This window comes from Otolemur garnettii, unplaced genomic scaffold, assembly GCF_000181295.1.
Source record: "Otolemur garnettii isolate 467f Iridium unplaced genomic scaffold, OtoGar3 scaffold00004, whole genome shotgun sequence".
Classification (NCBI taxonomy): Eukaryota; Metazoa; Chordata; class Mammalia; order Primates; family Galagidae; genus Otolemur; species Otolemur garnettii.
In genome coordinates this window covers 7,457,606-7,484,629 of record NW_003852399.1, presented here as the reverse complement: position 1 = coordinate 7,484,629, position 27,024 = coordinate 7,457,606, and the positions used below count along the sequence as shown (strand labels likewise).

General features: G+C 48.8%; 1 protein-coding gene across 1 annotated transcript in view; it reads left to right on the top strand.

Moving 5' to 3' along the window:
- Positions 1-1,153: 1,153 nt before the first annotated feature.
- The window catches only part of ZHX2 (zinc fingers and homeoboxes 2), a 163,235-nt gene continuing 137,364 nt past the window's right edge, over positions 1,154-27,024 (top strand). The window contains exon 1 of the mRNA XM_003782373.3: positions 1,154-1,500. The gene's annotated coding sequence lies outside the window, so the exon portion shown is untranslated. The remainder of the gene's footprint in view (positions 1,501-27,024) is intronic.

The window sequence follows — 27,024 nt, the reverse complement described above, 5'->3', positions numbered from 1 at the left end:
GGCTCCCACCCAGGAGACGCAGAAGCGTCCGCAAGCTCGCTGGGGGGAAACAAGGTCCGTCCCCGCACGCACCGCGCAGACAGGTTGCAGCGAGAGGGGCCGAAGTGTCCTTTGGATCTCGAATCCCTTAGAAGGCTTTAGCCTAGCACGGTTGCAGGAGCTCGGCTCCCTAAACGCAAGTTCACGGTTCCCCAGGCTGCAGGCAAAGGGCAGCAAGATCCGGGCCTGCCTTTGCTCTAAGAGGACCCTGGGGGCAGCCTCAGTTAGAGACCGGCTCCCGCCTCCAACGCCAGGGTCCTAATTCCGAAAGTGACTGGCCTCGCTGGGGAGGGACTTCCCTAAGTGCACAGCAGGGGCGTGCATTTCTCCCAGTCTGAGAATCCCAGCTATAGCGGGCTCGGCAAGAGTTTAAGTCGGCCCCTGGGGCGTCTGTTTGTTTATTGGCTCTTGAGGAAAAAAGTTTGAGGATCTTTAACCAGCCTCAGGCCTGGCACGAGCGGAAATCCCGGAATCTCCCCGGAAAAAGTGATCTAACTTCAAGTCGTTATATAAGTGGGGACTCCTTCCCCTCCCTCCTCCAAGCCGTCTCATTACTATTCCAGGAGTAAAATGTGTCTCCCTTAAAATCTAAATTGTTACCCTTTTTCCGAATGTGAAAGCACAGGCAGAGCCCCGGGCGCGTGGCGGCTCCACCCGGGGGCAGTCCCCAAGGCACTGCAGAGGGTCGCGGGGTTTGAGGTTCTAGCGGAGCCAGGCCATCAAGCGCGCCCCTCAACGCCACGGTTAGCCACTCCACGTGCTCAGGATCAACAGTTTGTTGAGCTCATCAGTGACACCTTGAACTTTTCATAAAGAAAATGGGTATTGCACCTACAGGGTTTGGCCGGGGCCAGCGCGCTGCGCCGGGTCCTGCTTAATATTCAATGATCTTGCTCGCGCCTCCCCCTCCTCTTCTCGCAGAAATTCCACCGAGTCCGTTACTGGGCTCAGACTTTTCAGTTAATTTACTGCCCCCCCCCCCCCTTACCCTGGCTAGTAACCAGCGCCTTTGGGGCTAACCTCCCCCATAGCTCCCGCCTGAAAATGACATTTCGCCGGCGTCTCCGGAGGGGGCTGAATTTCACTTTGTAACTTTCTGCGGAACCCGAGCCCGGGTGGCAGCTCGGGTGGTGGTATCGTATGCAAATACGCATGCTGACGTTACAGATCATGTGGGTTTTGGCGTAGATTCCCCACTGATCGAGGCATTTTTTCCCCCTTTTTTTTCCTTTTTTTTTTTTCTTTAAAAAATTTTGGCCACCGTTGGGCGTACGGGGGCTTTTTCTGTCTGTCTGTCTGTCTGGCAGGCTGGTTTTCCCCCTCTTTCCCACGGAGCCCGAGCCGGGCACCGCTGGGGAGTGGGGAGTGGGTGGGGGGAGCCAGCAGAGTTCCATTTTGGAACGCCCGTGCCGCGTCTCCGCGTTCCCAGCCCGGGTCCCCGCGTTCCCAGCCCCGGCGCAGGTAAGAAACTTCGCCTCGGCGCGGAGCCCCCCCCGCCCCCGCCCGGCGCCGCCAGCCCCGAACCCGCACGCCGGGCGCCGGCCACTCCAGCCCAACTTTCCCACCGCCACCGTCGCCGCGGCTCCTGAAATGTGTTGTTAATGGGACTTGGCTGCGTTTGTGATTAGAAGGGGGGGAGGTTACGGACAGGGAGGGGGTGTGCAGGCTCTTTTTTGCGGGTGGGAGGAAATAAGCGGATACAGAGCGGAAAGGAGATTTTTTTTTTAAAGAGTTTTGATTACAAGTTTGGATAAATGGAAGCCAGACCGAGGAGGAGGAGGAGGAGGAAAAACATGTCTACGTTTCCCTATGTCGACATAAGCCACAAAAAAATATGGCGTCCGCTTTCGACAGGGCGTTACGTAGACCCGACTGTTTTTATTTATTTATTTCGTGGCCGTCTCCCTCCCTTCTTGGCCAAACTGCGGCGCTTTGTGCAAACGGGGCAGGTCCCGCGGGGACGCCACCGGGACGTGGCCCCGTCTCCGCGCGTTTTGGCAGGCTGGGGGCTGCGTGTGTTCGCTCCCCTCCCTCCCCCGCTCTCCCCTCTGCTCCCCTCTCCTGGTGACGATTCGCCGTAATGTGGTGGCAGGAAGCATGACGCCGTGGGTTGAGGCTGCCTCTGCTCTCGTCGCTCCCGGTGGTTGCAGGCAGCGGGCGCGCAGCGCGGGCGGCAGCTGAGCTACCTGACGCGGGCAGGGCCGGAGCGCGGCGCTGTCCCCACGCCCAGCTCAGGTGCCGGGGAGCCCTGGTGGGGAGGGGGCTGCGGGGCCCCGGGCCCTAATGCTGGCTGCCGGCTGGCCCACGCTTGCTGCCAGCCCCAGCCCACGTTCGCCCCCTGAACGGCAGCTGGCGCTTTCCGTCTGCCCCACAAGAGGTTAATCTTTGTTGGTGTTGCAGCTTCTTTGTCGCTTCCCCAGGACTTGGTATCCTCGGCTTTGCAAACTTGCCCTTTTTCCAGCCGCTTTGCGGGAGGCTGCGGAGAGGAAGATGAGCGGAAAGTTGGAAATCAGTAAGCATCACAGGACGGTCCCTTTGGCCTCAGAGCTGTGCGGAGCTTGGGAGGCGGAGAAGGAGGAGGAGGGTTTGTCAGGCTGGGGAGAAAACTTGACTGGAAAGCCAGATTGTGATTTGCTCAGGCTTGCACCTGATTGAGAGGCTTCAAGGCCAGTGGGGTCTCTGCCTTAAACTGTTTGGCCGGTGGCCTTTTGTTTGTCTGGGGCGTGGAGAAGGAGAGAGGTCGATGAATAATGACTTTCCCCAGACCCCTCCCCCTTTGAAGAGTCTTAACTCAGCTCGGCCCCCTGGGACCCAGGCCCTGGAGTTCTTCCCCAGCCTGCTCTGATGTTCACGTTCTCTTCGGAAGTTAGCAGCTCCCCAGGTCTGAGGCGGGCCCGGTTGGGCAGGAGTCTTTCCCCATCACCCTTTGGGTTGCTCACACCTCCCCCAATTACCCTGATAAAACACACACTCACATTCGCTTAACATACTCCTTCATGTGGGGTAGAAATCAATGTCGTTAAAAGTGAAGGAGCTGAGATTCTGAGAGCTCTTCACGATTTAAGTCAAAAGGTGATTTTCTGTTTATGATGGCAGAGCGTTTAAGCAGTTCAGTCTCAGGGCATTAATGTCCAAAAACGTTCGGATGATGACCAAGTGGAATAAATATCTTGTAAAATGGCACGTTTAATAGTAAAAATAGAGTAATGGGGCCGTCAAGTGGTTGAATGGGACTAACATAAAGGTTTGATTTAAGTTTAAAGAGAAAGTTACATAAAGCTGTCTACTCATCTACTTTTAAGTCCAGAAGGGAAGAGAAATCTACAAGGAGGATTGAAAAGTGTCACTGACAATAACAGGGGCTGCTATATGTGGAAATACCCTTCCTGTTCAAGGCTCTGCTCCTGGATTGTTCTCCTGTGTCCTTGTAGCCTTCCTTCCAGCCAGGCTTACTGTTGCCTGAGGATCTACCTGAAGTTAACAGCTCTCACTTAAGGGGAAACTTCAGGAGGCCAAGGTTTTAAGGTAAATCAGCTATACAAGGGTGTCCCGAAAGTGCGTGTGTGATTTGCACTCGCACTTTATGGACACTGGGTATTTTAAAATTGTCATATAAAGGGGGAAAAAATCAACCAGCTATCTCCTGGCTTTGAAAGAAAGGGTATTCTTACGGTGTAAATGCAGTGCATCTTGACAGGCTGAAAGGTGATCCCACCCCAGTGTCTGTCCGCAATGCTGTACATTGAACAACGTGAATAACGAGGATGCCTGATAACACTAACACTGTTACCGTGTGCCAGGCGTGATGCTGTATATTTTATGTGCCCTATCATTGAATTCTCACTGTAACCATAAGAACTAAGTACCTTTATTATCCTCAGTTTACCAGTGAGGAAACAGAGGCTCAGAGAGGTGAGAAACTTGCCTTCACACAGCAAAAAAGTGAAGTTGGTGTTGGAAACCAGGTCTGACTTCATAACCTGAGCTAGTCCCTGTGGCAGTTTCCAGATACGGGAAGTTGTAGTTAGAATGAAAATGTAAACGATCCAGGCAGGAACAAAGGAACAGTGGCCACTGCCCTGAGGTTTAGAGTCAGGGATTTACCTGGATTTCTTTTCTTGACTCATTTATATAGCTACTGTATGTTGATACAGTCATTTATTTGTGCAACGGTCGTGTTCATTATGCTAAGAAGTGCCCACAGTCTTTGAGCACTTTTATATGCCACATGCCATCCCAGTACTTATGATTAGCCTATTCTGTCTTCATGACTACCCTGTGCTCTAAGTACTCTCATTCTCTCCGTTTTGTAGAGGAGGACGTGCAGGCACAGAGAAGTTAGCTGTCTTGCCCAAGACCAAATAGCGAGTAAGCGGAGTACCAGCCCCAGAACACATGCACTTCACTGCTGCAATGCAGGGCCCTGTGCCAGACATTATGGAGATGCTGGGGAGATGGAACCCCCCACCACCGCCATGCAAAGCACTACCCCAGGCATCACGGAGATGCCGGTGGGATAGAGACCCCCTACCCTCCAAGAGTTTGAGCAGACCGCAGGGAAACACTCATTAGGCCAAATCAAGCAGGATTAGATAAGTGCTATAATTGAGGAAAGTAAGTACATTCTGTGGGAGCACAAAGAAGGACGTGATTATTCTGCTCTGAGGGACTCCTGGAGGATCTCCTAGAGGGGGCAGCAGCTGAACTGACCCATGAATGGGGAGGAACAATGACCGGAGGTGTATCGGATATCATTGCATTCAGCTGCTAGCAATAGACATCCTAACCACCAGTGACTTAACCAAATGGGGACTTATTTGTATCAGACAACAACAGGGTGGGTGGGACGATGCCTCAGCTGTGCAGTTGGGAACCCAGTCTGTGTCTCTCCATTGTGCCTTCCTTCAAATGTTGGCCATTGGCCTTAGATTTACCATCTTGTGGCAGGAAGGTGGCTGCCACATCTCCAGGCCTCGCGTCTCATTCCAAGAAAAAGAAAAAAGAATGAATGTGGCACAGGGAGCTTTTACCTAGAATGGCTCACTTTTACTTTTGGGAATGGACACCTCTCCTAAGGACTTCTGTCCTTAGCTCATTGACCAGAGCTGTACCCTAGTGACCCAAATCTGCCACAGGGCAGTCAAGTTAGGCACATTGCTGCCATGAATAAATTGGGGTTCAGCTTGTAAGGGTGAATGGAGGAACGGTTATCGAATTGGTGCACGTGCTGCCTAAAGTGAGAAGAGGAAGAAAGGTGTCCTGGCAAAAGTAACCCCGCATTCTGGGAGCCTTGTGTATCCTGGGGAGGTGGAGATGAGGAGGCAGGGAAAGCTGGCAAAAAGCTGGCGCCAGGTTTGGGGATCGGACCTGAAAAAGGTACCTGGGAGCCATGGCAGGTTCCTTAGGAGGAATTGTGATGTGTTTCAGGAAGGCAGGACTGAGACTGACCACAGCATACCTCATTCAGACAGACTAGCTTGCTTTTTATTTGAAACAAAATGAGCTCTGGAAAGTTTCAGACCATGGGACAGTTTTGCTTCTGGGCAAAAAGGAGACAGCGCACAGTAAAGAATTGTGAGGGAGGCTCGGCGCCTGTGGCTCAAGCGGCTAAGGCGCCAGCCACATACACCTAAGGTGGCGGGTTCGAATCCCCAGCCCGGGCCCGCCAAACAACAATGATGGCTGCAACCCAAAAGTGGCCAGGCGCTGTGGCGGGCGCCTGTAGTCCCAGCTACTTGGGAGGCTGAGGCAGGAGACTCGCCTGAGCCCAGGAGTTGGAGGTTGCTGTGAGCGTGATGCCATGGCACTCTACCCAGGGGGATAGCTTGAGGCTCCGTCTCAAAAAAAAAAAAAAAAAAGAATTGTGAGGGATGGCAGGGAGATTTTCTTTTCCATCCGGCCATTAAGAATCCAAGCCTAACCTGATGTGAGTCACCTGTAACCAGGAGGCAGCCAGCTTACTTTTACTGTAACTCGGTGGAACTAAAAAGGCTGGACAGGGGCACCATTTCATCATTTACTCTCCAGGCATGGCACTTGCCTTTCTCCAGACCTTTGGGACTCCCTGGTCCTTGCTAAAGCTCCAGCACTCACCAGCAGGATGACTGTGGTCATGACCCTGACCTTTGCTTTACATTAGGGCATGATATCAGGAGGGCCTCAGAGCCCTTCCCCTCATCTAGATTTCTCCAGCAAGCATGCACATCTTTGATTCTCTTTGCTCAATTTGTTCACTTTATGACTTTGAGGTATTACTGACCTCTCTGAGCCTGTTTCCTCATCTCTAAGATGGAGATAATTTTAGTGTGTGCTGTATGGTTACTGTGAAATTTTAAGAAATTTATAAAAGACCTTAGCATAGCACCTCACACATAGATCGTGCTCAGCAAATAATCACCACCGTTGTCATCATCACAGCCACCACCTCTCAGATGTGAGTTTTCTGTGGAGGTAGCAAGTAAATAACACACGTGGGTTTTATCCGTAGGACCCTGATTGTCCCATCTCATTGCCATTCCTTTCCTACCTCTCCCTCTGCCCCATACACACTTGCACTCATTGTATGGCAAGTCTGAGCAGCTATTGAAATGGAAACTTGTCTTGGGAATATCACAGCAAGATGCTGGTGTGGTGTTCAGGTGCTGTAATATGCTGTGTCATGGCCAAACCCAGACAGTGCTGTTAAGGAAGGCTGCTTGGCTGTGCACATAACCCACTGGTAGGCAATAAGGTGGACATTGTCTTTAGTATTGCCAAATTCGTCTCATTTTTCACCAGGGGGGGGAAAATTCCCTCCTCTTTCCCTTGCCCCTCTTTTCTCTGAGGCCCCCACCCTACATTGAACAGGTTGGGATTTTTAGAACATCCACCCGTGATCTGTTTTCTGTTCCTGTGCTTGTAAAATCATGCATTTAAGAGGGGTTGGTTGGCAATAGGTGTGTGTATGTGTGTGTAGCAGACCCCAAGGAGAGAAACAGTCCTGACAACAGTATGACTCTCTTCACCTAAACTTTAAAATGGAGTCGAGACAAGCAGGAGCAGAGCCAGTTTTCCTGCTGATGTCTGGCTTTGCCCCTGGTGGCAGTTTACCTGTTAAAAGCCACAGTTCACACTCCTTCTTCCTCTTTCTCTCCCTGCTAGCCTCTAATACTGGAAACAGAGGAGACTAACTCTAGTTACACAATTTCACTGCAATGGTATTTACGGGTAGAATCTGCAGTGAATGAAATTCTCGTGCTAACTATCTGTGGGGGACCAATATTAAGGGGTATGACCCAGGCATTCATTTTTGGGTAAGAAATATATTTTAGGGGTGCACAGGCTTGGTTTGGACTGGAAAAGTGGGAAGCCCATGCTGTGTTTATCTTACAGAGGAAACTAACAAAATTCCAGGAGCCATTTGCTATGAAGTTCAAGATGGGGAATAGATTCATGTATCTCTCTGGGGCCACAAGAAGTGGTCAGATTGAGTTAGCTCCTTCTTTAGAAGGTAATCCTCCCTGCTGGGGCCCAGGGCCCACTTAGGAGAGAAAGAAGGAGCTTGCTGTGGAGGAAGGCAGGAGGACAGTGATGTATGAGAGTTCCTGGACTGCAGGTTCTGCTTGGCCTGGTTGGATGCCTGCAGGTGCAGCTGTTGGACTCCAGAACATCTGCAGAAAACCGAGGAGGGAGCAGAAGTCTAAGTTGAGGAGGAAGCATCCTGTATTTATGCACACATGCACGCACTGCAGAGGTGACGGTTAAAACCAGTGTTGCAGAAAGACTTGAGAAAAACATTCCTCCGCAGGCCTGGCATGTGTGCCCCCATAGCCACCCTGTGCCCCACAGCCTTGTCTACTCTGGCTGGTGAAACTGAACAAACACAGAGCTCCCTACACAGCCAGACATGCCACAAGCACACCACATTGGCCAGCCTGTGTCATGGCCAAACCCAGATAGAACAGCACCTGCTCCAGAACTTAAGCACCTACGACTTGCTAGGTGCTCTGTTAAATGCTTTCATTCACTATGTCATTTGATCTGTCTGTGAGATGTAAATGGAGATCAGGGGTATAATCCACTTTAACAATAGGGAAGCAAAGCTCAGAGAGGTCAAGCATTTGTCAAGATCCCAGAGACAAGGTGGCAGTCTTGGAACTCAGAGCAGTCTGATTTCAGAGCTTACTGACATTGTGTGTAAGTATCCTGGAGGCCAGCCCCACATCGCCTGGAAGGACATGTAGGAAGAAGGGACGGTTTTCAATCGTGCTTTGGGACAGCCCCATTGCTTTACCAATAGCGGGTGCCTAGATGTGGGGGACAGAGCATTTAGTTGTAACAGGAGAGAGTTACAAATCCATGCCTATCTGTAGCCTTCCTCAAGCCGCCCCCCTCAAAAGAGACAATAAGCTTCTGTCAATGTTCATGACAGAACATTGTCCCGGGGCACTCTGTTCCTCTTTCCCCTGTTCCTCTCCACTCTTTCCTTCTGGGTCTAGAGAGAAGGAACCCCAGTGGGCTGAGATTGGCAAAGTTGGAGCCAGAGGAGAGTCTGGGTGCTGCTCTTGGGATTCAGAGAGGCCTCACCAGCCAGTGGGGACTGGGGGTGGAGGGAGCAGGCGGAGGGAGGGTGGAGAATGGTTGTGTTGCTGTTTTTATACAATAAAAGAGGATCATTGTAATTGGGAGCCTTTGAATCATAACACGTCTGCCTATGGCTCTCCCCAGCTGCAGAGCCATTTAGTTAAATAGCGCACAGAAAACTCCTTTCAGCTGATATTACGTTCCCGCTGTTCTTAAAATATAAGACTAGGCCGATCAGCTCTACGGACAAAGCCATCTCGGGCTCCTCCACCCCCGGGTGTACTCAGAACTCCCAGGGATCTCCACAGCCTATGGAAGAGGACCTTTCCAATTTGTTTTTATTTGCACAGCACCCTGCCTTTTTAGAAACGGATCCTTTAAGATATTTGCACACAGCCTGGTCAGAGCTGGATGTCACAGCCGAGTTGTTTATGGTGGGTGGTGGCCTAGAGGGGGCAGGGAGAGGCCAGAATGGCAGTCCTGGCAGGCAGGGGGTGTGCTTCTGCTGTCTGTGTGTAGGGGCAGATAATGGAGGGATGTGGATTGACGGCTAGGAGCTGGAGAAAGACACTGCCCTGTGGCCAAGACATTTAGGAGGAGGGCTGGGTTCCAGGCAGGAGTAGATTAAAGGCTGGTTCTCCCCTAAGCTCTCCTCACAGAGCACTCTGCCATTTCATTATCTCTTATAGAACTGCCTGTTACTTTCTTCCAGAGAACTTTGTATTACAAAATTGATTCTGAGCATGTGGTGAACTTCTGCCAGAGACAAGTAGTCCGGGAGAGCTCAAAGCCTTCACATGACTTCATATTGTTTCCAAGAGCAGAGGCTCTTGGGCGCACAGAGCCACAGAAAGGAAATGGTTTTGACCACTTTGTGGGTTAATGAAAGACATTCCAGAGACGAAGGACTGTGTTCAACGGTGTAAACTTGGACAGTGCCTGACTTTGGCACTTGTAGAAATGGGATTTATGGATCTCCTGGTACAAGAAATAATGTTCTCTGGAATCACTGGAAGGGAATTTTAGGGTGGGATAAGTCTACCAGCAACATGATGCATTAGTAGAATCGAGGAATGTTCTAGCCGGAAGAAGCTGTAGGGATCATCTTGTCCCGCTTGGGAAAACTGAGGCTCAGAAAGGTAAGGTGCCATGAGCCCGTGGTCGTGTGTTATTTTCTGTCTTCTCTCCAGTCTAGCTAAGGCCCTTCTGTGTTCTTAGGTCTTCCCTGACCAGCCAGCTCACCACAGCACCTTCTCTTCCCACTCTGTTCCTCTTTCCCCTCAGCACTCACTGTGCACCTGCCATAGGAAGAAAATATTCCTGCCCTCAGGAAGTTCACAGTCATTGGCCCTTCACCGTAATGACTGCTGTGTGTGTACAATCATAGCTCTTGCTGACGTCATAGGTACCATTCTAAGAGCTTCTTGTGGGTGTGCTCAGACAGTCCTAAAAGATGCTGGGATTCTGTTATCCCCATTTATCAGACAAGGAAGCACAAAATGGGGAATTCTTTTGTTCAAGGGTTCTGGAAGCCAGGCAGTCTTATGGTGGATCTTGTCCTGCCCTAAGTGGGGCAGTGCAGCCCCTCCTTCCCTCCATGCACCTGTGGCTCCTGCAAAGAGTTGTGGAACCTCCTCATGGATTAGAGCAGGTGGCTGAGCCATAAGCCAGCGCTGAGGGTAACAGCAAGGATGGGCATGCAGTCAGGGCTTGCCAGGGGGCTTCCTCACTTGTGGTTACTTTCCAGTTTATCAAGTGTTCCAAATACTCTCACACCATGTCACTGGTACAGCAACCCTACCAAGTAGGTAATATGAAGGACAGAGCCAGAACCCAAACCCAGGTTTTTGGAATCCAAGACTTGAAGAGCTTTATTCCCATTGGGCAGGTGCCTGCAGCGGCTGTTGCAGCCAGAAGGAGCTGATTAGAACCTGCGTGGGCATGCATAGATCACTTAAGGGACACAGAGCACCATGACTGCCTGCGGTAATCCACCAAAGTCCCCCTAGAAATAAGGGAACTTTTAGGCACTGTAAGCAGTCTTTAACTGAGCAGTAAATATTTATTTGAGCAAAATAAATATCAAATATTAATACGGTGTATAGGATACTTACTGGTTGTGTTAGCCATTGTGTAATTCTGTGCCATAGGTATTATTATTACCCTCATTTTCTAAAATAGTTTTATTGAGATATAATTTCCATACTCAAAATTCATCCATTTTAAATGTTTATTGTCTGTTAGTATAGTTACAGAATTATGCAACCAGAGAATTATGCAACCTTAGAACATTAAAAAGAGACCCTTGAACCATGAGCAGTCATTCTCCATTCCCCTCTCTCTGGCTCCCCAACCCCAACACTACCCAACCACTAATCTACTTTCTGTCTATATAGATTTGCTTTTTCTGGAACCATATAATATGTGATTTTGTGTGTCTGGCTTCTTTCACTTAGCATAATAATTTTGAGGTTCATCCACCGTGTAACACATATTAGTATTTCATTCCTTCTTATTGCCAAGTAGTATCCCATTGTGTGGATCCACCGCATTCTGTTGTCCACTTACCAGTTGATAAACAATTGGGTCGTTTCTGCTTTTTGGCAATTATGATAGTTGCTGTGAGTAATTCACTGTGAGTGGAATCACTGGGTCACATGGTAACTCCCTGGTTAACTTTTTGAGAGACGGTCACACTTCTCTAAAGTGGCAGCATCATTTTTATGTTCCTATTAGCCATGCGTTTGCCAAACTTTGGTATTGTCATTAGCTCCATTTTAGGTGAAGAAATTGAAGTACAAGCAAAGGAGGGACACATGGCTAGAATGGAAGAGCAGGGCTCCCACACCATTCTGGCCAGTGGACTGACCCAGGACCAGAATGAGGCTAAAGCAAATGAGGTAGCCAGTGTGCAAAATTTAAGGTGGTACCCACTCTCAGCTTCACAGAAGTGCAGGGCAGCACCTGAGAAGAAGAGCTTCCTTAAATTTTGCTCCCTGGCCCATGCTACCACCCAGCTCCTGATATAGGGCACTGTGCTCAGTCCTTGGGTTGGGCATAAAGATGGCCATCCTGCTGCCACTGCCCTTTTCCTGATGGCATTTAGTCCCACTAGAGAACCATTCGATTTGCAGTCCCCCCTCCCTGCCCAGCTAGCCTGGTTAGACTTGCAGAGCTCAAATCACAGCTTATATAGTTGCTATGAGAATTACAGAACATCATACCTGTGATTTCTAGGCATGCCCTATAAATGCTGGCTGGTATTGTCATTGTCACTGACATATCTCTGACCTTAAGTGCCATGAGGATGCCTCTGAGTCACTGTAGCTTGAGGGACATCCTCATGCCTTGCATGTGTGACTGGAAGCCCAACCCACAACCCACAAAAGCAGGGGTCATCACCCAGTGACCAGGAAATGGCCTGAGATGAGAGAGACATCCAGGCTCCCTTAGACTGGCTGCACCTCACCCAGGCGTCTTGTTCCCAGCCACAGTGCCCAGCCCCTAGGGTCCCCTCTGAGCTACAGAGGCTCCATATCTGGTTCTGTCATCACCAAAACCAGAGTGCAATTCCTGTGCCCCTTCAACATGAGAAAACCCCTGCTGGATAATACTTACAGGGTCCAAGGGGAGCCAAGGACAGGGCAGCCTTGGGTTCTTTCTGCTGAACTGATAACCCTTGGCTCTCCCCAGCAGGGAGTAGGAACCCTGCCATTGGTCTTATTTATAACCAGCTGACCCAGCTGGTCTTTCAGGGTTTGTGTCAGGGAAGGGACTACTAATTAATCTCTGGTAGGAGATTTGGGGAATCAACGTCAAGATTTCTGAATGCAAAGAGATGTATCAGTTACAAAAATGGTGGAAATAGTAGGAGCCTTCTTGATTTGATTGGTCAAAGGCCACGTATATTCTGCACGTGGCTTAAAAGGACTCACCTCTCTTTATAATTGAAACTCAGGGCCCACTTGCTGGCAGGACTATGACTCCAAAGGCATCAGACCCCACTGCTGCCCTCCCTGGCCCTGCATACACCATGCCTGGTGCCCACCTGCTGGCCAGCCCTGCGTGTGGACCACTCATGCTGTAGGTCCCCATGTGTCTTGGAAGTCTGCCTCTCTGTCCTGTGCACCAGTGCTCTCATGTGTCAGTGTCATTGCTGAGACCTCGAGTTTGCTGCACTCTGGAACTTTACGCTCATTCCCACAGCCACAGCCCCACCTCCTGCCACCTGAGCACCTAGCCCTAACTGAGGAGTTGCTCAATAAGTAGTTGTCGAATTGATAAATAGAATTGAATAAAAAAAGTCCACATGTGTTAAAATAGGAGGGTGACATCATGCTGGTCCTAACTGCACAAAAGTGAATAGAAACTCCTCCGGAGTTGATTTTTTGCATCTGTTTCTTTTTTTTTTTACAATAAGAGGGAAAGAGGAAGTCTTATTGGAAGGAATGCATATTGTGTCATCTGTCACCAGCCTCTCCCTTGCAGACTGCACTGACATGTGGTTCTGAAACACCAAATCTTTTCATGTTTCACCGATCTTCTTAAAACCTCCTCTGATTGCTAGTTGCCCAGGGGTCATAAACCCAAATGTGTTTAAGGGCTGTGCAGATAGCCTGAGAAAGTAAAGAGTTCAAGTGCAGGATGGTACAAAGTGGTGGGAGTAGGTCCAAGTAGGAAGCATATGCCCAGTCTAAATTCAAAAAGATTTTAACCATTCTCCAGTCCACTTGCAGACTGCCAGTTAGTAACTTCTGACTCATAAGATCAAGGCAAAATTCCTGACCCTGGCATAGCAGCTCTTTGAAAGCTGACTTCCACCCACTGGGCATATTTTGCTCTAACTCCATCCCCCTCTGCCATATACCCTATACTTCAAGTCGTTCCAAACTGACCCCTGAATCCCAAATTCACCATCCTTTTTCCCTTTCATTCCTTCTCCCTGGAAAGACTTATCTCCCAAGGTTAGCAAATCTACTCATTTCTGCTCTAGAGATATTTGCTTTCTCTCCCCTGAGAGGCCAGTTGTGCCAAGGAAATACCTGTTAGAAATCTTAGCTCACAGGCCGGGTGCAGTGGCTCACACTTGTAATCCCAGCACTTGGGAGGCGAAGGTGGGTGGATTGCCTGAGCTCACAGGTTTGAGACCAGCCTGAGCCAGAGTGACACCACACCTCTAAAAATTAACCGGGCGTTGTGGCAGGCACCTGTACTCCCAGCTACTTGGGAGGCTGAGGCAAGAGAATCTCTGAGCCCAAGACTTTGAGGGTGCTGTAAGCTACAATGCCATGGCACTCTAACAAGGGCAACAAAATGAGACTCTATCTCAAAAAAAAAAAAAAAAAAGAAAGAAAGGAAAGAAATCTTAGCTCATGATTTTGATCTGTTTGTACATCTGCCTTCCTGAAAACCTATGAGCCACCCCTCCACCCCAAGGAAAAGTTTCCTGTTTATTTCTGTGTTCCCAGCACCTTGTGGGGTCACAATGAATGTCTGTGGAGTGGTTGGATGGTCAAATGAATGAATAACTGGCTCTTCGGAAGAGCCCAAATGGATGTTTGTGTTCCTGGGTTAGCACAGGTTCAGAATGAGTTGCTGCTCACTGCTGCCCCTGGTGGCAGATCCTTGCCATAGCCTGAAGAACAGTCATGACTATTTTGCAACGGGAAGCAGTCCAGGTAGCTTCTGTCCCAGGTGAGCTTTGCCCTAACTTCCAGGGCTCTTGGCCAACCTGCATGCCTCCCTGACCCTGTTTCTCTGACTTGTCCTGACATGTGGCCTCCAAGTGCAACCTGGGTCCACTCTCTCCCTTTGGCTTGGCCGTATCCTTTGTATTCTCTTGGGAGCATCAGCTCCACCTTCCATGTGGCACACAGAGCCCTGCTGTCCTTGCAGGGTCTTTCTGCTACTTCTAATGTTAAAATTTTTTTTATTTTGATGGAGTCTGAATTTGAGACCAACTCTAAGGTGGTAGGGAGAAAGGAAACAAACGTTGTATGCCAGCTGTTGAACCAAGCATGTTGTATACAATACCTTGTTTTATGTTATTTAATTGTCCTAACTCCCCCATTTGGCAGAAATTTTTATATCCATTTTACATACGAGGAAACTGAGGCTTCAAGAAATTAACTTGCCTGAGTTCCATAGTAACTCAGAGGTGGGATTTGAAGCCAGCTGAGTAACATTAGGACCTGTGTACTTAACCCTACTACAGTGCAGGGCTCTTACATAAAGGGCGTTAAGATTCTGTCCAAGTAGGATGTGGAGGCACGGGTCTGGTCTTCCCCTCCCGAGTTTGAGATGTTGCTTGTGAATCAGCACACAACTGGATCTAGTAATAGGGCATCTTTTCTCTTTCCCTTTGAAGGGGCTTCTTAGCACTAATGTGGCTTTTCATCCTTTGAATACTTGTCCTCTCAGTTTTGTCACCAATTTCTTTGCCCCCCTGGGGAGGTGAGAAAAAAAAAAAAACATTTACCATGAGAAAGAGAAGGCTAAATTTACTAAATCTTAATAATCTTACTGGGCCACCTTGTGTAATAGGGAAAGTGGTCTTGTTAGAATTTCCACCCACTATTTATACGTATGTATGCATGTGTGTGTGTGTGTGTGTGCGATTGCATGTGTATGTTTAAGTAAGGAAGAATAATAGGCCATACTGTGTCAAGTGTCCATGAAGCCCCTAGGACTGGATGAGATGTATGAGTAGTCAGGTTGGGCTAAGCTATGATGCAGTGACAGGTGAGCCCTCACATCCTAGTGGTTTAAGAGAGCAAGGTTTATTTCTGACTCTCATGAAGCCCACTATAGAACAGCAGCTCTCCTAGGTGGCTTTCTTTCAAGCGGTGACTTAGGGATCCAGGCTGCCAAAATTTTGTACCCACATTATTTGAAACAATTGGCTTTCCAGCTGCTGGAGGAGAGGAAGAGAAAATGAAAGGGGATACATCCCCACTTTTTAAAGGTGTCACTTCTGTTCACACAACCCTGCCTAACTGCGAGGATCCCCGACAGTGTGGCGGAAGCATGTATCTATCTGGTAGGTTGTACGTGTTTCTGTCCAACAGGCCCTGGCCTGGCTGTGCTGCCTCAGCAAGCATTGCTCCTCCCAGCCTGGTTTTCTTCTCTGTGCAGTGAGGCATCCAGAAGTTCCCTTCTACCTCTAGTAGGATCCTGCTCTTTGAATCAGGACATGAATTGGGACCAGGCTGGCAGTATCTGTGGCAAAGGCCAGATGTGAACGAGGTCTCCTCACACTTAGTCCAGTGCCATTTTCGGCTCTAAGGACAGCACCCAATTATCCCTCCCAGTGAGATGTGGGGACCTGAAACGCCACCAAACATTAAAAAAAAAAAAAATTGTTTACAGCCTACTTACCTTTCTTTCATTTTGAAGAAGGCCATTAAAGTTTGATTTTACATTGAGCATGCAGTCTAGCATAAAGAAAATTAACGTTTAATGAGCCTCTAATTACTGCCAAGCACTAATGATGCTGAGCGTAACAATAGTAATGCTAATGGCCAACATTGACCAAGAGAGTTCTCTGTGCCAGGCGATTCTCAGATCTACTTGAATTAATTTGTATACTCCACCCTATGAGGGCCTTACAGTTACTTTACTACCGGAAGAGGCCTGATTATCTCTGTGGAGCAGATGAGCAAACTGAGGCCCAGTGAGGTGAAGCCACACAACTAGAAAAGGACAGAGCCAGGCTTCCCTTTTAGGTCTAGCTGATTCTAAACCCAATGCTCTTTGTGAGGTGGTAAGTGTAATGGCGGTCACAGAAAAGGCCAGGGATTAAACACCATTGCTTAGAAGCTTTTTTTGTATTTAGCTATGCCTGTACATTCCAGAGATGTTGGTAATGCTGGACACTTTATTTAGTCATAGGGGAAATATTTGCACACCTGCCAAGTGACCCTACTGTGTGTCAGGCACCACACTGAGCCCTGGGGCACTGTAGTGGTGAATGAGATACAGATGCTGCTTTCAATCTAGACTGATTTCTCTGCTGAAGTTCCTAAAGTTTTTTAAAATGTCCTACAAAGGTCATTTTGTAGGACAGAATCTTGCCCCAGAATGGTTGCATGTTTGAATTTTGACCCTGAAAACATTGCATGTGGCAGATGGGCTCAGCTCAGAAAGGAAAGACCCTTTTCAACAAACTGATCCTGCAATTAACCAGCCAAGCATTTGTGGGTTACTAGCTTTGTGCTAGAGTTCCTGTGGTGAATAGTTAGCCAACCAATATTAAAGCCAACATGTGAGATCTCTTAGGGGGGTTTATCAGAGAGGAAATCAAGGCTCTCTCTAAGCTGTGAATGGCCCAGGGCCCCTCTGCTACTTTAAGGTGTTTCCATGTTAAAGCTCATTCCAGAACAACAAACTACATCAGTGACACCAATAGCGTTCCTGCCTCCCACCCTTACATTAAGGAACTTTCTTAAGATCCTTCCTTAACGTTAAGGATGAGATGTTTCAGCACTCCTAGCCCTTTTGACAATAAGCCTTTTCTTTTGATCCTTATCACCACTGATAGGGCAGAGAGATGGCATAAGCCCCATCTTCCGGCTCAGCTGGAAGGGTTCAGGGAGGTGTCACAGAGATGGTAAATGACATGCACAAAATCAAGCACTATCTAGCAATGGACCCTGGGCCACCGCCAGCACCCTGTGTGTTTTTGCTTGTGTGTTGCTGTTTCTTATTATTTTCTTAGTATCAGAATTTCATGCAAAGTTCTGTGGCAAAGTTAGTCATTTAAAAATGGGGTGGGGTTGGAAGTGGAGGGAAGTAAAAATCCAGAGAAGCGTGTCTATTAAATATTCTTTTGGTGGACTTCAGGGTTTTTGTTTTTTTGTTTTGTTTTGCTTTTTTTTTTTTTTTTTTTTTTTTAGCTTTTTATACCTCATGGTTTAAATGTTGGAGTTTTGTTCCCAGAAACTAATACTGTGACATGATTATCTCCATGGCATAGAGGACTTGGCTGGGGTCCCTAGCCAGCTGAAAATCCAAGAGGAAGCCTGCCTGTAAGGCTCCCTGTCCAGAATGACAAGCCCTCAAGGTGGGCAAGGCTATATCCCAAGGAATAGGAATAGGAAACTTCCTTCTCTCTGAGATTCTGCAAAGAGCACTATCTCCTTTGCTTTGCAGGAGTTATGGGCATTAGAATTTACTTTTGAGAAAAGAAAGTGCTCTTTGGATCCTCCTAGCTCATCTGCAGCAGCCAGAGTCAGTCGTCCTATAGTATAAAAGGCCTTGACAATGGAAGACACCAGTCATCATTCTGTCCCTTTAATCCTGTCCCCATCCCGTCCTGTCCTCTTCCCTTGTCATGGGTTCACATAGTAGCTGTAGCCTGAGTCATGGTGGTCCCTGGCTTTTCTGCTCTGTAAGGTGCACTCAGAGGAAGCTGGTGCCATGCTTGTAGCCCTGGGCTTCGGGAAAGACCTAGAGGGGAGTATCTGTGTCGTGGGCAGCATAGTGGAGCCCCCAGGCTGTCGTGGACACCTCTTGTGCAGAGTAGGCGCTCAGTAAATATTTGTGGAATCTCTGAGCCAGGCAGTGCTGATGGACCCACACCGACCCTTATGTGGGACACTCAAGCAGTTGGAGACTTGGCATATTGGTGATTCGTCCTGGCAACTGATGAAACATCTTTGCACCATGTGCTAAGTCTAAATGCAGGTTAACAGCGAGTGCTTGAGTTAATCATGAGAATAGCTAGTGGTCACTGAAAAGCCAAGTCTTTTCCCAAAGAAAGGAAGGTGAGGGGTGCAGAATGCAGGAGCTAAACAACAAAGGACATTTTCTCCTTTTCAAAACCACATGGGACGCATGCTTGAAAGAGCTGTTTAAAACAAAGAAAACCTACAAGTGGAGTTACAGCATGTGTACACAGGTGCACACACAGACACACACACACAAAGCCAAAACAATGCCACTGAAAGTTTAATCATTCTGAGTCTTGTGGGCAGTGGACAGGTGTTTGTGTACAACTCTAATAGTGTAAAAGGCTCGTCGAAGCTGATGGTTGATCTGTAGGTTGTGAGGTGCAGGTCATCAACTCAGTTACTCAAGGCTTTCACTGAGGAAAGAGGCCGTCCATTTTTGTAGCATTTGGCAGTTTGTTTAAAATAACCCATGAAAAAATTCCTAATTCTAGGTTTATAGGAAGGGACTATTTATTGCTAACAACTTACTTCATTATAAGTATCTGTAATAAAATTCACAGGGCATATTGGGCAAATTATGATTTTTAATAAAATACTTAAGCAAACATATTCCTGCAGATCTCCCAGAATGACTCATTTCGCGAAAAGAAGTTTCATAAGCTGGGACTTGACAAATGTTCTTCTGAACAGGATTTTGACATGGGCTTCTATGCAGGGACCCCTGGGAGCACAGGGAGATGTGCTCACTCCAGGAAGCTGAGATGTTTCATGGTCTGTCTGCCCATGACCCAGATACACAGCTGAACATGGCTGCCAGTTCCGGGCAGTCTCTTTCTGTTTGGGTGAGCTGACAAGGAATTTCATCTACAATTCTGGAATAAGAATGTGGCCTGAGAGAAATTTCATACATAAGCAGGGGTCAGGAGACCTGGAGTAACCCTGACAACTACTGACTTTGAGTAGGTCATTCTCCATCCTCAGTGTCCCCCTCTGTCCCCTCTGGTACAGTGGATGTGGCCTCACAGTCTCCCAGTCACTCTTCTCAGGATGGCTGGTCCCAGGATGGCAGGGTTTCTGTAGGTAAGGCTGCCTGTCAGAGGCCCACTGCTGCCCTAGCTCCAGCAAGCAGCCTGTTGACTCCAGCCTTTCTGGAAGCTTCGTATGAAAGGACTTGACTTTCCACCCACATCGCCTCGCCCCAGAATTGATGTGATGTTTCCTTGGGAAGCCCACGTGGTGTGGAGCAGGCAGGCTGCTCTGCAAGGCTCCTGTGAGCCCAAGCCGGGGCATTCCAGGGTGTAGTGGGTGTGCAGGAAAGACGGGCTGGCATAGGGCAGGAGGGGCCTCACTGGACAGTCACTAGGGCCTGGCCGCCCTTCCCACCCCATCTGCCTCCGGAATGCAGGGTTTATTTACTGCCCTGTGGATCCCTGTTTCTCTTGGAAAGTCACTTTTTCCAGGCCGGGGGAGGCCAGGAGGCTGTCTCCCAAGAACCTTCCCCTGGCCCCCAGATTAGAGCTCTTGGGGGCCAGCGAGTGGCAGCAGGAGATGCTTGGGGAGCAGAGGGGTCAGTGAGCCTGAAGGTGGTATTGGGGGCTCAGTCTAAGTGGTCACCGGGGTTGAAACGCCCTCTCTTCCCCCCTTTCCTGTGCTGAGCCTGGAAAGGGGGTGGGGATGTCAAAGTGAAAGTGGCTGAGCAAGGCCACCGGATTTCCCTCTCCCTTCCCCGCCCTCCCCTAACAGACAACCCCAAACAACCCAAAGACAGTGGCAGCAGAGGTGGGAGCCAGGCTTGGTGGGTTCACCATCTGGCGTCTGTTACAGACTGATGGTGACTCTGGCCCACCTCAGATTCTGTTTTCTCCACGGTCGCTTTCAGGCTTTTGCTGGACTTTACGTCTTGCCCCTGCTGGTCTCAGCTCCCTGTCACCCCCACAGGGAAGCCTTTCTGAAGTGGTCCCTGCTCCTTGCCCCTCTAGTCTGGATTTGGCTGTCTCAGCTCACCTGGATAATTCTTGGCTGGGGCGGGAGGGCGAGAGGTCCGTCCTATGCATTCTGGGGTGTGTAGCAGCATCTCTGGGCTCTGGCAACGAGATACCCCCAGCACCTTCCCTCCAGCCGTCACAACCAAAAGTCTGTAGATTCTGCCAAATGTCCCCCAAGAGGCAAAGTTGTCCCAACATCCTTGTCCCCCATATAGAACCCCTGGACTGAATCGCACCTCCTGCCTTGCTTCACAGCCCCCCACTCTCTGAAGGGGGATGTTTCTCTCTCTTGGTCCCAGAGAGCTCCACCTGCCAGGGCTTCATTCTTCCTGAGAAGCTATTCAGAGTCCGTGTGTCCAGCCCCACCCCAGAGGTTGATTCAGAAGCTCTGCAGTATAGGTGCTCGCTTTGCTCCCCAGGTGGGCCCGCTGCCTTGTTGAGGCTCACCGCTCTCCCCTGGAGGTTAAGCCCCCATTGGAGGGGAGAGGCAGGCTTTGGTCATCATTGTGTTGTCACATAGAATAGTGCCTGGTGCCCAGCAAAGACTCAGTGTTTTGTAAGATTCAATGAATGAGCAAACGCTCCAGAAAACCATCCTCACTGGTAAGTGATTTTCTGGGGATTCTTTCATTTTTATCATCGTTCACCTAACAACATTCATTGAGTGCTCGCCACATGCCAGGTGTGGTGCTGACCGCTGAGGATGCAGTGAGTGAAATGTGGCTGCATCCCCTCGGAGTCTCACCTCCAGGAGGCTGGCGTGCAGGCGCATAGGGGCGCCCGTGTCGTGACGTCAGAAGTGTGTAGAAAACAGCTAGAATGCAGTGGTGCCTGGAGAGACATTAGGAAGAAGCCCCGTGTCCCTTTGAGGAGTTCACTGTGTCTTCACACTTGAGCATCATCACAGCCCTGCACGTAGGTGTGGCTTCCATTTCCCAGCTGAGGAAACTGAGGTTCCAGGAGGTTACCTAACTCCGTCATGGTCACCCACCTACTTGTAGCCCAGCCTGGACTCACTCCCTGTCTCTCTTTCCCCTCCGGGGTGCTGTGTCTAGAGCTGAGACTGGAAGGCAGTGTCAGGAATCACCTTGTGCACAGGGCAGACCCTCTGTTGCCTTGCGCTGTGCACTCGGGGAATGACCCAGCTGGAGACTTCTGGTGTTTCCTGCTCCCAGAAGGTTACTTTTCTATCATCCTATGAAACCAAGAACCATTCTTACTCTGGGTTTCCCAGAAGCAGACCTCAAGGCAGATAGCTGACATGAGAAGCAAAGGTGGGGGAACAAGGAGGTGAGACGGGGAGCAAGGGCACCCAGGAATGAGGTGTCATCAAGCAAGTGACAGTGGCAGGCAGCTGAGGCTCAGTCCCACTGTGGAGTTCTGGGCACCGGCAGTGCCCACATGCCTTAGTGCTCTCCCTCCTGCGTTGTTGAGACAGACATGGAACTTATACAGCAGCTCCCATCAGTCACTGGCCGAGGGCTGCTCCCCAAAGAAGAATGAAATTCTCCCACACCTCGGGTCTGCAGGAAGCAAGGTGGGCCCTCAAACCTTGGAGGACCTCCATGCAAGAAAACACAGGTGCTGGCAGTTAGAAGGGAGGCTGCTGTGTACCGAGGTAGGAAGGACAGAGGAACTGGTCCCAGCTATGGTAGCATCTCCCGTAGACTCAAAGAAACACCTCTCAACAATCATTCCTTTTTAGTTGTCAGTGTTATTTATGGAGCACCTGTGGTACACAGATCTCTGTGCTAGGCTTGAAGGTTTGAATAAAAAGTAAGATATTCTGTCCTGAAGGAGCTGGCCATCATGAGCAGATTCCCAAAGCAGCCCCTATAAGCGTCATCTCGGCAGACAGAATGTCTGTCGCATCTCCTCGGGGACACATTCCCGGCTTCTTATCACCGTGACCCAGCCTCATGGCTTGTCATGGCCCCTCCCCACCCCCTGCCTTAAGTTCTCTGCTCCAGGGTTCTTGACCTGCTTGTATCTCCTGAAAAAACACTCCTGTCTTTCACTCTGCCCACTGGACCTTTGCATATTCCAGTTCTTCCCTGGTGCCAGAATGATATCCCACCTTTCATGAATCTGATTAATATCACTTCCTCCAGGAAGCCATCTCTGACTACCACCTCCACCCCTAGTCTCAAGTGCCCTTGGCCTTTGTGGAGTTTCCTGTTCTTATTCCTAGCAGAGTAGTTATCACATACAATTGGAATTGCCTTTTTACATGTGTGCAAGTTTTTTTGGAAGTCAAAGGTGAATATATTATTTTTACCAGGCATTGAAAGCTAGGCCTGCATCTGAAACTCAGCTTACCTACTTCCTAAAATTGTGGGGCTTGGGTTGAACTTTATGCCCCAAAGAAGAATGGGAATTCCTTCCTATCAGTAGAAATGGGCACAATAAGACTTCCCTTACTGTATGCATTAGAGAGAGTGCATACGAGACACCAGGCTGTCGTATGCACTAGAGAAAACTCATGAACACTGCCCAGAACATGGTTCAGACCAGCATCTGAGTTAGGGTTCCCTCAAGAGAGGGGTGGTGCACCCAAATAGAGAAGTGAGGACTGGGGGTTTGTGAGGGGACTAATTACAGAGAAGCCAGCAAGGGCTAGGGAAGCACTCATCGAGTGACAGCTAAGAGTCTTACTTGCCTAGTCCCAAAGGGGCAAGATGAATGGTGGCTGCTGGAACTTGACAAGTGCAACTGTAGGAGAGTGACTATCCCACATGATAATAAAGAATAAGGGTTGCCATTTTCCATGTGCCTCATGGCCGGGCATTGTTCTGAACACATTAAGCCACAATTATGGGGTATTACTATTTGCCCCATTTCACAGATGGGAAACCCGAGGCAGTGAAAGATGACGTAATTTTCTCCGGGTCTCATGATGTTATTGGGCAAATGGGATAAATACCCAGACCTCCCTGTCCTTCAACCTAATGTGCCAGTTCCTCCCACTGGGAGAGCTCACTGTGAGAGCAGAGAGGGTGAGGATGCCCCCGAAATAGTTCTCTGGGTGGAAAGGGGGGATCTGATGCAACAGGCACTTGGCAAGTAGGGGCAGCTGCTGTCATTGCCGATCACAAAGCCTGGGACAATGCCTGGCTCCTCGTGAGGAGGCACAGATATTTTCCAACTGGATGAATGAACCACTGACCTATTAACCACAAATTATAACAACAGTGTTTGGGCCCTAACTAGCATATTTACTGAATAATGTAATTGAAAATATTCGCCCTTTAAGCTTCTGGTAATGGAGGAAATGGTTCGCTCCTAAGAGTTTTAATAATATTCCGTATTTGTGGACTCAGAATTCTTTCTGACATTTGTTCAGGATTTCCATACTGCATGGGAAAGGTGAAAACACTATAATCAGTGTCACAGACACAAATGGAAAAATAGAGTTTCCCATTCAAATTGAAGTGTTAGGCACTTGGAAGTGGCTGTTTTCTTAGGGGAAAAGCTTCATGCTCTTGCCTAAGACCCCTACCTGGGGATTTATGGAAACCACATGTGGTGCCCTGAATACAAGCAGGATCATGGTAATGACTCAGAGCTTAGGGCTGACCAAGGATGTTGGAGGCCAGGCTGGCCAAATAAAAATCAATAACAACAATTGATACTTACTCTGTGCATGCACGTGCTAGGCTTTCTTCTGAGTTCTTCTGATGCTACCCATTTTGCAGATAAGAGAACTAAGGTAAGGGGAGAGTAATTTGCTCAAGGTCATCTAAGCGGTAAGTAAGAGACCCCTAATTCAAGTCCAGGCTCTGACTCTGGATTCCGCCTCTCAGCTGCTCTGCTTGCTGCCACTGCATTAGAATGTGCAGCTTTGCCTCTTTAAGGGGCTCAGAGAGGCCCTGTGACTTGCCCAAGGCCCCCCAGCGTTATTAGTGGGGGAGGCCACATGAGCCTTAGTGCCTCCTTCTGACTGGGAACCATCCCGTCATGACCTTGGGCAGGTCATGTACCTTTGTTTTAGTTTACGGACTCATTGATAAAATGGGCCTAATAATTATACCTTTAAATTCTTTTAAGGTTAATGATCATTTCTGTCCTGACTTCTCCTAGGCGTGAGGAAGGCACGCAGTCTGTGTATATGCCTCGGCTAAGCTTCAGGGAGCTGAACACCACAACACAACTTATTGTTACAAATAAGTAACAATGGCATAGCGTGTTGGCTGTGGGCAGGAGAGTTCAAAGTGCATCTTTGTCATTTGTAATTTATAATCCACAATTCTCACCACACCCCTTCCAGGTTTTTAGCTGAGGAATCAGTTACAGGGAAGAGAGTAGCTTGTCAGATTAGCAAGGCTAGTAAGTGAATGCCCTTACGGGCATTGATGACTCATCTGAATATCTGAATTGAATCTCCTAACCACTGGCCCCACTGTCGACAGATACAGGTTTGGTCCCTGGTGTTTCCTTTTGTGCTGCGCACGTGTTTTCTCAAGCAATAGCTGTGGCCACGAAGCAAAGGGAGACCACTGCTTATGAAAGCTGAGTCTGGAAGGGAATGGTCTTTTTTGCAACCTCGTAACAGAGGTGGTGGTAAATGCCATGAGTTCTATCTCACAGGAGGAGAGACAGGGAGCTGCAGGGTTCCTGGGAGGAACAGAAGGGCCCAGGAGACTCAGCTCCTAAAGGCATGTTGGCAGTTGTATCATGACAGAAAGATCAGAGACGTCTGCAGTGGCTGGAGCCGGACAAACTCAAAGACACTGGAAAGATGACTTGAAAACAAACCTCCAGGGCAAAGAAAAGTCACTTGTGTGTAATCCCATGATGTCACTTAGCTGTGCCCACCATGAGTGCTGTTGAACCGAAGGTGCCCCAGAAGCCCAGAGGGCCTGCCGGGACCGGAGGCACATCCTTATCACCCATGTCAGGGTGGAGACTGACCTTTAAGAGCAGGGCCTGAAGAGAAGCAGACGCAAGTTTGCATCCTGCTCTGCCCCATGCCGGCTGTGTGTCCTTAGGCCACTCTACTACCATCTCATCATCTGGAAAGAAGGGTAGTCATTGCGTCTACATCATCCAGTCTTTTTGAAAGTTAAAAGAAATCCTGTATGTACTTAGAGAAGTCTCTATAGAAAGATTTAGGAAAGGCTGCCATGGGGGAGAGTTTTGGCACAGGAGTGGGGACTAGTTTTCATTATAAGACTCTGTAGTATTTGATTTCTTGACCAAGAGCATGTACTTCAGTGCTAAAAAAAAATTTTTTTTTTTTAGTCCAGGGTGAAATACGGTGGCACAATCACAGCTCACTATAACTCCAACTCCTAGGCGCAAACAATCTTCCTTCTTCAGCCTCCTAAGTAACTGGGACTACAGGCACCTGCCACCATGTCTGGCTAATTTTTTCTATTTTTGGTAGAGGCAGGGTCTTGCTCTAGGAGCTCAAGCTGGTCTCAAACTCCTAAGCTCGAGATCCTCCTGCCTCAGCCTCCCAGAGGGCTAGGATTACGGGTATGTGCCATCGTACCTGCCACCACTAAAAAATATTTTTAAAGCATTTTAAAAGATCATGTAAATCCAGCACTGTGCATAATGTTTGGCAAATAGTAAGAGCTAATAAATGGAATTAATTTCCACACACCCCAATGACTTGCTGTCACTATGTCCTGAATGCCCTGGGAGGGGAGTGAGGTGTGGCCGCTTCTGCTGAGCACAGCCTGATGCTCCAGACTTACACAGCAGGAAAGGGGGACAGTCAGCTGGATTCATGCCACATGAGTCCTTTGCTTCCTCTCCAGTCTGCACCATTTCCCTGCCCTGCCACCTATTTGCTGGAGAAAGAAGACGTTGTATTCCTACCAGTCTAACCTTGGACCTGCACTCAGCTAGTGTCAGCCTTAGCCGCCTTCAATCTCAGCTCCCTGGGCTGTAGCTTCGAAGGCTGTCAGGCCAGGAGTTAGAAGGTGAAGAACGGTGGTCCTTAGAATCCAGCAGGGGCTCTCTCCCCAAGATCAGGTCAAGGCCAATAACTTTGTGAGGAAAAGGCCATAAGTGAGGCATCTCTGGTCTTCATCAAAGTTTTTGAGAAAACTATTCATGAGCTCCTTGGGAACATGATGGAGGGATGTTGGCTGATACCACTGGGTAAATTTTCAGATTAAATCTGTTTTTCAACCTTCTTAATTTCACAACACACTCAAACCTATAGTTAAACGTCCACTTAAATTATGTGGGTCAAGAAAAGAGTAAAAAAAAAGAAGAATATACTTACTGTGCTTTGAACTCCTTTCAAAAGTAATTCAATTAATAATCTTGAAAAATGTTCACAGCACACCTAAGATACCTCACAGTGCATCGGTGTGCCATGGCACACTGGTTGAAAATCACTCGTTTAAATGGTCACTCCAAAGACTTCCAGTGGATCCTGGTGAATTACCTGGATGGAAAATTTCCTAGTGCTGAGCTGGGGGTCTCTGGGCTCGCCTCATTCTGTCTGCATTTTTATCTGTAGCCTAAATGAAGCCCTAACTACCAGCCCTAGAGGCCATCCAGTGCGCATGCTCTGGAAACCATACTGCTACTCACAGGTTACACCATGAAGACCCTTCACCTCTAAAACCTCAGTTTCCCCATCTGGAAATGGGGATGGTAACACTTGCCTCATTGGCTTGTCTTGAAGGTAAATGCAACAATGTAGGGAGAAGGTTTGTCCCCAGCCCTGAGACAGTGAATATTGAGTACGCGGTCACTGCCCTTTCCTTGTGCTCAGAGGTAACATGAACTTAGGGTGACCAGATTTT